Source organism: Equus przewalskii, chromosome 25 (genome assembly GCF_037783145.1).
Source record: "Equus przewalskii isolate Varuska chromosome 25, EquPr2, whole genome shotgun sequence".
NCBI lineage: Eukaryota > Metazoa > Chordata > Mammalia > Perissodactyla > Equidae > Equus > Equus przewalskii.
In genome coordinates, this window is record NC_091855.1 from 40,398,963 (window position 1) to 40,409,374 (window position 10,412).

General features: G+C 43.8%; 1 long non-coding RNA gene across 1 annotated transcript; it reads right to left on the minus strand.

Moving 5' to 3' along the window:
- Window positions 1–206: 206 nt before the first annotated feature.
- Window positions 207–9,365, minus strand: LOC103555572 (uncharacterized). The gene is made up of 3 exons (XR_546027.2): window positions 9,217–9,365; window positions 8,105–8,251; window positions 207–579 (listed from the first exon to the last, which is right to left on the minus strand). It is a non-coding gene; the product is annotated as an uncharacterized lncRNA (long non-coding RNA).
- Window positions 9,366–10,412: the final 1,047 nt, after the last annotated feature.

Sequence of the window (10,412 nt, forward strand, 5' to 3'; positions counted from 1 at the left end):
AAGCATATTTCATCATCGCTCTCTTTGTTCCTTGGATACAAGACATTTCACACTTCAAGGAAGTCGTTCCACTTCCTTGTTTCCAGGTCTACCTTCCATTGGTCCATGAGCTCCCCAGAGTAGGAATCATCGTCTGTGCATTTCTCGAGCACTGTGCCCAGCACAGAGTTACCCCTCCTCAGGTTGTTGTCCAATAAATGAATACATAAAAGAAAGTATGAGTTTACCAGGAGTAGAGGAAAAGTACATGTCAGCAATCCTCTACACACTGTGTGACAGGCTCTCCATTTTATTCCTATAACTCTACTAACGCCTTTGAATTTCAAAAGGGGGCCATGTAGATTCTTGACGACACAGAGTGCAGATGAGACACTTGTACCATAGATACGAGGAAGGGAGCATGTCTGCATGAGATCTGCCTTCTGTAAAGTCTTCAGAGTAGCCTGGAAGGTAGTAAAGGCTAGTGTGAAAGGCTGTGGGCCCTGGAGTCCAACACTCTGAATTCAAACTCAACCCCTCTCGCCACAATCCTGCGCAAGCTTGAGGGGAGTGACCTTTCATCAGCCTCAGTTTCTACGTCTGTAAAGAGAGAAAAATGAAAGTGTCAACCTCACAAGAATGTTGTGAGAGTAAGATGAGCTAATACACGTAAGGCTTAGCACAGTGGCTCTATAGCAGTGTTACTACTGGTGCCGTCTTTCATGCGTTTTCTATCTATTAATTTATCTCTTCAGCAGGCCTGTAGGTCTAGATTCATAGCACACAGTTGTCAGCACATGCAGAATGGCTTTCGTCAACCCGTGGAAAGGTCTTGGGCTCGGTCCAGAACATCTTACCCTAATCCCTCTTGTCTTCACTGCCCAGACCAACCTTCCCGTCTTCTAGGATCCCAGTCTCATGACTCATCTTCCCTGGATGGCTCCACCCTTCCCAGATCTGATGACTTACCCAATGACCGGCATTGGCTTTCTGTTTCCAATCTTGGTCGCGAGATTGGTTCAGCCACTTCCTCTACCTGCTATAACGCCACCAAACTGTATATCTGTGCTCATCCATGCCCTAAGATCTCACACCAGGAAAGGAATTTAGATTAGATTGCTTACACAATTCCTTTCAGATAAGTGAGGAGGACTGAGATGGAGAATTTCATAGCTTTTGAGTTCCCTTTAATTAAGACCAAGTATAGATAAGCTTTTCGAAGTGATCTGTCCTGTTTTATTTATAGCTGGGTTAATGGGGGCGGGAGGAGGTGGAGTGTGGTATGTAACAGACTCTGGCTGGACACTCAATGTTCCACTTACTCACTGTTGTGTAACAAACTGCTTTAAAATTTGGTGGCTTAAAACAACAATTTATTATTATTACAACTCATGATTCTGTGGGTCAAGAATTGGGAATATATATATTATTAAATATATGCATTATGATGTCTCCCTAAGTCTACAAAGCCCTACCTGCAGAAGTTATAATTAGAGAGGAAAAAAATCTTAACTCAGATTATATTAATTAACACGTAGAAATGGATTCTGCAGCTTAGCAACAATGCACATAGCCAGTTAACGTGGATGTCGATAACCAAATTTGTACATCAGATTATGTAGAGTTGTTCCAGAAACCAGCCCTGCATTATTCAAAGAATCCAGAAAGAATAGGCAATGGAATTATGCTGATTTTTAAATATAATTTTCCAGTAGTTTAAGAATAAGTTTTTCATTTAAAAAGCCAGCGGGATCAGCAGGAAACTAAGTTCTGTTTTAGTTGGAAATCAGTGGGTGGGAATATAAAGCCACATTTTTTTTTTCCTAAATGGAACTAGAGAAGCATCAGATCTAACAAGTTGCAATCAGCCCAATTTCTTTATAAATATATGAGTGAAGAGCTGGGGTTTTCTTTTACATGATTTTTTTTAATCCAACATAGCAGTAGCAAATCACCTTTGCTAACCTCCGCTCCTTTCTGTTGCATCAAAACCTTTATTTGGGGGAGGTCAAAAGAAACTCCTCTGAAACCCCAAGAATCCACGGGAAAGCAGGGATTTAAGAGGCCAAAATAGCCCATGAAAAACAGTCACCCATTGGCTGCAGAATAAGGACTGGCATGGGTCATCTTAGTCTATGCCCTTCACTAGCCACCAGCCTTGGACCAACAACTGCATCGGTTTCTTCGTCTACAAAGCAGGGCTTATAATGCCTACATATTGGCTGTTTGACAATCAAGTGACAAAAATGCCTATGGAGGGCTTGTCAAATACCTGGCACCTAGGGGTGTCTGATAAATGGCCCAAGAGGCAATGGCAGGTCTAAAACGGGCCAATTAATCAATAGCTCAAGATCCAGCTAAATGCCCAGTCAGAGCAGGAAACAAGCAAACTGGGAACATTTTGTCTGGGAGGTCTCGGACTTTGTCTGGGGTCCCTAACACTCTGTTGTTGGATAGAGGTGGTTGGGCACTGATTGGGATAGCTGCTGTCACACCCAAAATTACAGTGACATCGAACACTAATGAACTTTCTTTTATGACACAGATCTCTTCTTCAATAGCTTGTGTGTGTGTGTGTGTGTGTGTGTGTGTGTACATTTTTGAGTGTCCATGTGTGTTGTGTGTGTGTGCCCATGTGTGTGGCAGGAGAATTATTTAACAATTCTTATCGTAAGGGTTTGCAATAGAAACCCTGAAGTGAGTCCTTTGGTCAAGGAAAGAATCTTCTGGTCAAGTAATTACTCAAAGCATGCTTTTCCTGTTGTGCCTCTTTGATTGGCATGTTCATTGGCGGTATTAAGGGTGTGGACACTCGTGTTGGACTATCAGGGTGAAATTCCAGCTCTTCAACTTACTTAGATAAGCGACTTAATCACCCCATGCCTCAGTTTCCTCATTTTCAAATGGGGATTATGTCAGCTTCTATCTTCCCGTGTTTTTATTAGGATTAAATGAGATTGGGCATGTAGAGCACCCAAGATAATGCTTGGTACATCACTTACACGCACAATAAATGTGAACTACTTTACTCTATTCCATTTCCTGTTATTGTTCTAGTGCTGCCATCATTCACTTCCTCGGCCAACAAGTCTTATAAGCAGCCTCGACAGCCCCCTTTCTACCACCTTGCATGAAATTCATCACCAAGTCCTATAGAGTCTACAGCCATAAAGTGTTAGAGGCCTTGCTCCCTCCCCTTCTCTCCCGGCCCCACTTCTGGTTCAGGCCATCACTATTACCTACTGCTTTTTCAGTGATAGTTCCGATTTCCATACACCATTGTCCCTGCTCCAACTGTAGGGACCCCCGAAAGCCATCCAGAGCTAGCATGTAAGGCTTCCCCGGCTTCCCAAGGCCAACCCTGATCTCGTCCCATTTTATCTATTGCCTCATCTCAATGTCCCTCCCAGGGCCCCCAAGACATTTACGCAGGTCTTCTCCCCACTATCCAAAGAGCCCATGCTCTTTCTGGTCACTCCCACAACCTGCTTTGCATCGTAAAAGATGAGCGGTTTACATCTATTACACCAATCCTACCGAGACTATCAGGGGCTGGCATCTTTCCTGATTCTGTATTTCAATGTGCCTGGCTAAGCTTTACTGAGTGTGTAATAAATATGCGTTAAGTGATAAAGGAGAAAACCCAGGTCACTCTAAAGGACAGAAATTTGGTATGAATTCCAGAACATTCCCTGAGTTGAAAGTTATTCATCCAAGAATCTCCCAGGGAGAGAAGAGCAAGCCCTCCTCCTTGAGTTGTCTATAATTAGACTATGACAAATAGGTTCAGAGCATGTCATAAAGAGTAATCTCTGTGTGAGCAGAAGCTCTCTTGTCCTTGAGGTACTTTCTCTGTCACTCTAATCTTATATTCTAAGATCTTGGATATATTTCTGTCAGACATAGGCAACTCTTGATTTCCTTCACTGTGGGTGGAGAGTAGAGGTGTGAGCAGCCCCAAACATCAGAAAAACTCACAATTATTTGCCAGTTCACTTGTACTCAGCATGATCGCTATACCCTTACTGAGCATGGGATATGTGCAAAGTGCAGAGCTGCTAAATAAGAAGGGGGATGGGCAGTGCAAAGGAAGTAATTATCCAGTTTTGACAGACTACAAGGTGCCAGTGGATACATGTGGAAAACGCCACTGAAAAGGTAAGTTAAGGTGGAATAATAGGAAGAGTTGAATGCTAAAGTGAAGAACGACGGATCACAAGCGAGGGGTCCATGGGTCCCATCTCTAAGCAGACAGATGCAGGCGCCATGTCCTTGCGGTGTGACTTCTGCCCCATTGTGCCAACAAGACTTATGCCTCCAAAGAAATCCGGTTCAGGACTCCAGTTTCCTTCTGTCCTGAGATGGAATGCTCACAAGTTAGGTTGCTTCCCCAGCCCCAGGCTCTAGAAAAAGCGCTCAACGTAGAGGGACTGTACCTGGACCCCTGGGTTCTGAGGAAGCAGCTCAATCCCAGCAGAGGTGGAAGCCCAGGAGGCCGTGGGGAGCAGGTGAGAGAAGCATCAGGGAGCTGCAGGTACCTGGTGCATAGCTTAAGTGCATAATAAGTGGACAAGGACAAGGACAAGGACAACAACAACAATAAACCAACAAGGACAAGGTGCATTGGGAAGGGAGCTGGACTTGCAACAACAGACATGGGTTCAAATTGTGGCTGTTTATTTGCCTTGTGGCTGTGGCAGCATCACTAACTCTCTGGACCCCTAATCACTCATCCCTCAAATGGGAGAAGGCAAGCATCCCTGGATGATGGCTATCTTTGTTTCCAAAATAACGCCGTAAAAGAACTTAGACCCGTTTCCCCAACGATCAGTTGTCCAAAATAAAAAAAGAAGCTAAATCTGGACTCAGGCTTTGTGACTACAGTCTCTGACGAGATGAGCACATGACAGCAGCCGCAGGACTGGGGGGCCTCCACGAGGAGGAACCAGGGCAGCATTAGATCCAGAACAACTGTGCATTACAGGGACAGTCTTCTTGCTTCATCCTTTTCCTTGTCACCTTACAGAAAAGATCAAGGGTGCTACTTAGGATAACATCAAAGATTTCTGTGAGGTTTAGGATATCACAGGACTGATGTGTGCACAACTTTTTTGTAATCTGTAAAGTCCTGCACATTTTGGGTTACTGTTCTTTACTATTAATTATTATTATTATTATTACCACCAAGAGTTTAGTCCCAAGAGGAATATATAACTATGACCTGTCTCTTCCAATTTCCTCATTTACATATCTACAAATACTTATTTATCTATACCCTATGTACTGCTAGGGAGGATTTAAGTCAGTTTAAAACAAATATAGTGATGGCAAGTTAACAAAACAAAATGAAATTGAAAACAGGAAGAAGAAAAAGGGAAAGTGCCATCATTTGCAGTATAAGAGTTAATATGATTTCTGGCAGCAAGGTTCTTGGCAGCAAGGGAAAGGGGAGCTCACGAGCAACCCTTCACCTTGGTCATCAGAACAGAGGCAGCCCACCAGTTCTTCAGGAGAAGTAACTCTCTCCCTGATACTAAGCTCGGGTAGGTATGTCTCTAGGGACTCCGTAGTCAGAGGCAAAGTCCAGGAGCCCAGAAGAGCAGCTGACCCTGGCTGGTTTGGGTCTAGCGGGAGGAAAGGCTTTCTGCGGAAAGGAGAGCTCGGGAGAGTCTTGAAGATGACCAGAAGCAGATGGAGAGAGACAGGCGTTCTAGGCAGGGAACCAGTGCTTTCAGATGCCCCGAGGTGAACGTCTCGTCATTGTGGCAGCCCATGGCATTCATTTGCACATGTGGGTACCCTGTAAATATTTGTCCAATGGAAAAAGTCAAAGAGAATATGAATAAACCAACCAGAAAATAAAACCAAAGAACCAGTGAGCTCAGAAATTCAACCAAGAGCAAACACCTCTGCTGCTTCGAGTATGTGTTATTTGATAATACAATACTCACAAGCTTTAAGCAGAAGCATTGTTTGTCTTTCCCTTGCTGCAAACTTCTTCTAAATAGTGCCAAGCAACATAGCTCTTTCTGAAATATTCTAGCACCTTAATGCTTCCCCAGCAGGCATTGATATCAGTGAACTCTCAGAGGTGAGGCGACACGAGATTCCCTCCCAGGTGACAAATCTAGGCTGAATTTTTGAATAAGAGAAACTGAAAAACTCCCAAAGTGCCTTATTGGTTAGCTCACACTGAGTCTTATTAACTGGGGTTGGTCAACATATTTTCTGCAACTTGATGGGGCATCAGATTGGTTCCGGGGTAGCAGAGCTAAACAAGAACATGACATCTAACAGTTAAGAATCAAGTTACTGTTTACTTAACAAACTGGGAAACCTGGCGTCTGCTGTATACCAGTCCTGCAGGCACTGGGGATCTAGATGAGTGAACCATTGTCCCTTCCTTCTTCCACGGGCTCTCGGCTCCTCTCTGCTCACTGCCCTCACTTCATTCCAAGTGCCTTTTTGCTCTCTCCCTCCCCAGTCCTCTCCCCCAACCATCCCTTTCTCTCTTTCCCTCTTCCTTTTTCTCTTCCTTTCTCTCTCCTTCCTCTCCCTCCCACACTCTTTCTGAAAACATTAATGATAAGTGCTTTATCCTCCATGTTTCAAATGTCACATTGGCATGTCTAGTAATGGTCATTTTTCACTCATTCTGCTCCCTACTGGGAAAGCTCATTCAATCCAATTACTCATGTGACCTTTCAGCTCTGGAAAAAAAAAAATCTTCTATTATGTCTTTGATAATTTCTAACCCAACTATTTTTCCTTTATTCTCAATAAATTGTACATTGGGTGTGATAGGCAGAATAATGGTCCCCCAAAGATATTCACATCCTGATTCCCAGAACCTGTCACCCACAGCTGTCAAAGAAAGAGGGGAGCTCAGACATCACCCCAATTAGATTTGCAGATGAGTTCTCCAAAAATAAAAGAGTTGCCAAGAGGATGAGTATTTCATGAGCAACTACTTGCTCCTCTGCCAGTCTTTCAGACTCTATTCTGTGCCTTTACAGCACATGGCAGTAGATTGTTGAATCTCCAGGAGCCAGAACTCTGAATTTCATTTAGCATTTAATTAACTGGAATAGACCAAGAACTCCACGGCAGTCTCCTGATTGCAATCTGTGGATGGATGGGCATTTTTATCTGAAAATGATGACCAGCTTATCTTCTGTCTTGCAGCTATCACACATGATATGTATCTCTCGTTATCCCAGCCAATCAAACACAGAAAGTTTATTAAGATTCTATCATTCTAAGTTATCACCAGTGATAGGATTTTTCATCTGAATGTGCTTGTGTGCAATACCGTATTTTGTCGAAGAGACCCTCCAGGAGAATGAGAGAGGGAAGGTTATCATTTAAGAGCATGCAATGAATCTACAGTCAATGACCAAGCAATTTAAGGTGTGGGGCCACCCAGACAACTCCATCAACCAGATCTCTTAAAAGAAGTGTATTACTCCCCTTTGTAAAAAAATGAATGGACATGATGACACAATAACATAAACATGGGAAGAAATCAGAGTGACCCTACAGTAAAAAGGAAAAAAGCTATTGCTTAGGTGAATAACTGGAAAGGCAAACCAGATGGTTCCATATTATGCTAAAAGTGAGCTCTGAGCTTCCTAGAAGCCAGATGAAAAGAGAAATGTGATCGATTCTGAGATTTGTGGGGCCCATGAAATGACTACAATCCATTATTTATGAGAAGCCAGATTTCATCCAGGTCACTTATGGACAGGAAATTGGAGAAGAACCTACTCACTCAAAAAGCCGGTATTAATTCATACAATCAACAGTTGTCTCTGGAATTCTCATTTATACTGGCCGCCATGTTGGTGCCGGGTTTTCAGTGCTAGTTGGCCTTATTTGCTCTCTTAATGTGGACAATCCACTCTATCTGACAAGCAGGCAGAGACATAGTCACAGTAAAATGTGGGGGTGCTTCCAAGGACGTGTGCAAAGCACCCATTGAGGACACAGGGGCTATGTCAATCTCCTGAGCTTTGTGCAATTGGGGAAATTTTCAAGGACAAGACAGATTTAAAGAGGGATATTCATCTGGGAGATGAGGAACATGACCTAAGTGAAGACAGGCACTGAGACGAGAAACACATACATCACGATTGATGTCCACATGGCGGCTATTGGTAAGAGTTGGCCTCCCTTCCCAGGCTGAAAGCTCCTTGAGATCTCTTCTGGCTTTGCTCTCCAACATCGCACTCCAAGCACAGGATCTGGGATGCAGTGGATACTGAACAGGTTCCTAATGAAAGAATGAAGGAAGTAAGAGATGTACTGAGGAAGGCCTTGGTAATCTGGAGCGGGGACGAATGTACTTAGTACTCGCACAACCAGGATTACCTGTTTACCTTAAGATTTTCCCCAAATAAATTGGGCAGCATTGTTGTTCCAAGGCTGTTCAGAGGACCACATAGGGTACTTCATCAGTTTTCCAGAGATCTCTGGAGTTTACATGACCATTTCCCATCCTTGATCTTACTTGATGCCCACAGATATCTGGTAGGGGAAATACCAGCCTAGTAGGATATGAGGCTGGAGATAAGTCTAGGGGCAATAATTTTACTCTAACGCCTTCCACATCATATTGTTGTTGGAATATGTGTACCTGCCTCCCCTACTTCCACTGTGAGCTCTCTGGGCCAAGGACTGTATCTGCATTTTCACAGGAAACTCCAAAAACTGTAGGTGGAATCAGAGTTGCACACCTGGGATCTATGTGAGCCTTGGGCAAATAAATAATTAAGCCTCTCTGAATTTTAAATCCCTCCTCAGTCAAATATAAAAAGAATGAAATTTGTCCACGTGCAACTCAAGACTGTGGCACATCTTTTGGTATCCCCAAGCCTGACATGATCAACCTAGCTTTCCCACAGTCTTCAATCACACACTGTCCATCTTTCAAACGGTCCCTACTAATTAGGGGGCAGCTGTGAAAGACCCCATTCTCCCCACTCCCAGCCCCTTCTCCCAGTTCCTAGAAAAATAAGGAGTTGTAAATTTCGCAGCAGGCTCTCCATCTTCAGCATTTCTCATCGCTCCAGGGCCCCAGAACTCCCATCTTTCTCCATCATCCTGTTTGTTTTGCTGAGTTTTTACCTAGCTTGGGGACCTTCACCCTAATTTTTCTACTCTCCCCTTTTAGAGCTTTGGGGTCCACTTCGAATGCTTTCAACTCTGCCTCCTGGCTCCATAGCTCTTCACTATTACCTTGCAACCCCTGACAACATCTCTTCCTAGGAACTCATTAACGCTGCTTCCCCATAAATTCATTAGCACTCAGGAGACTGGGCGATGATCTTTCTCTTCTTCCGCAGTCTCTGCCCTTACAAATTTCATTTCTGAGATTTCTCTCACATTCCGTTTATTGTGACATCATTTATGAAGTTCTCTTCCGACAAGAGGGGAGTCAAAAATAACTATATATCATTTTAAATTGCTCTGGTTGGTAACTCTACATTTTAAGACTATCAAGGAAGAAACGTGTCTAATGACAGGGCTACAAGTGGATAAAGAGCTGACAGGGTAATTGCATTACCAGATGCTTCCATATACCAGTTAGCTGCTTCCTGGGCCTATTTGAAGCAATGGGTGTCAGGTCAGTAATTAGGCTCTTGCAGACAAACTGGAAATGCCATCTGAACTCCTCTGAACACCGCCATCACTCCCATTTATGCCAAGTTCGATATGAAACACACCGTCACCATCCTTTTGCTGCAAGACTGCAAAAAGTTCCCAGGGACATCTCCCTCCTCGCTCCCACACAAGTTAATGAAGTCAATGCTTCCCCCGCATGTCAAAGAACTTGTTCCCAGGATGGCAGTACGTTGGTGCCCGTCGCTAACAAAAACACCCAACAGCAACCTAGACTCTGCTTTTTGATTCTTCTCTTCTGACTGTAGACTGGCTGACATATTCACACTCAGGGCTTCTTTGTCTTAATTTCTTTGTTTGATTTCCTAGTGTGATTGGTTCCTTGGAATAATGCAAAAGCCACAAGAGCCTGAAGAACTGGCTTTAAGTCCCAGATAAGCCATTAACTTACTGTGGGGCATTGGTTGGAATCTGAGGCCAATTGGACATGTCCCCATTCATTGACTCAGGATGGGATCTACAAAGAAGGAATGGGACATGGGCCCAGACTAAGCCATGGGACAGTGGTGTCCTGGGAGAGTGTGCTGTCCATCATTCAGGGTTAAGAGTCATAAAAGTATAGGAATAGCAGGTGATGGCCACTTGAACCATCTCTGTCAGAGGGAGGATGCTGACCTCCAGTCTGAAGGTAGCAAACGTGAATAACTGACCTTTGAAAGTTTTAAAGAGCAGTCATCTTTGAAGAGGCCCATCAGTAGGCTTCAGGGTTGGCTGCCAGGCCAAGAATAGTCAGGGAGAGGATATCAAACCAG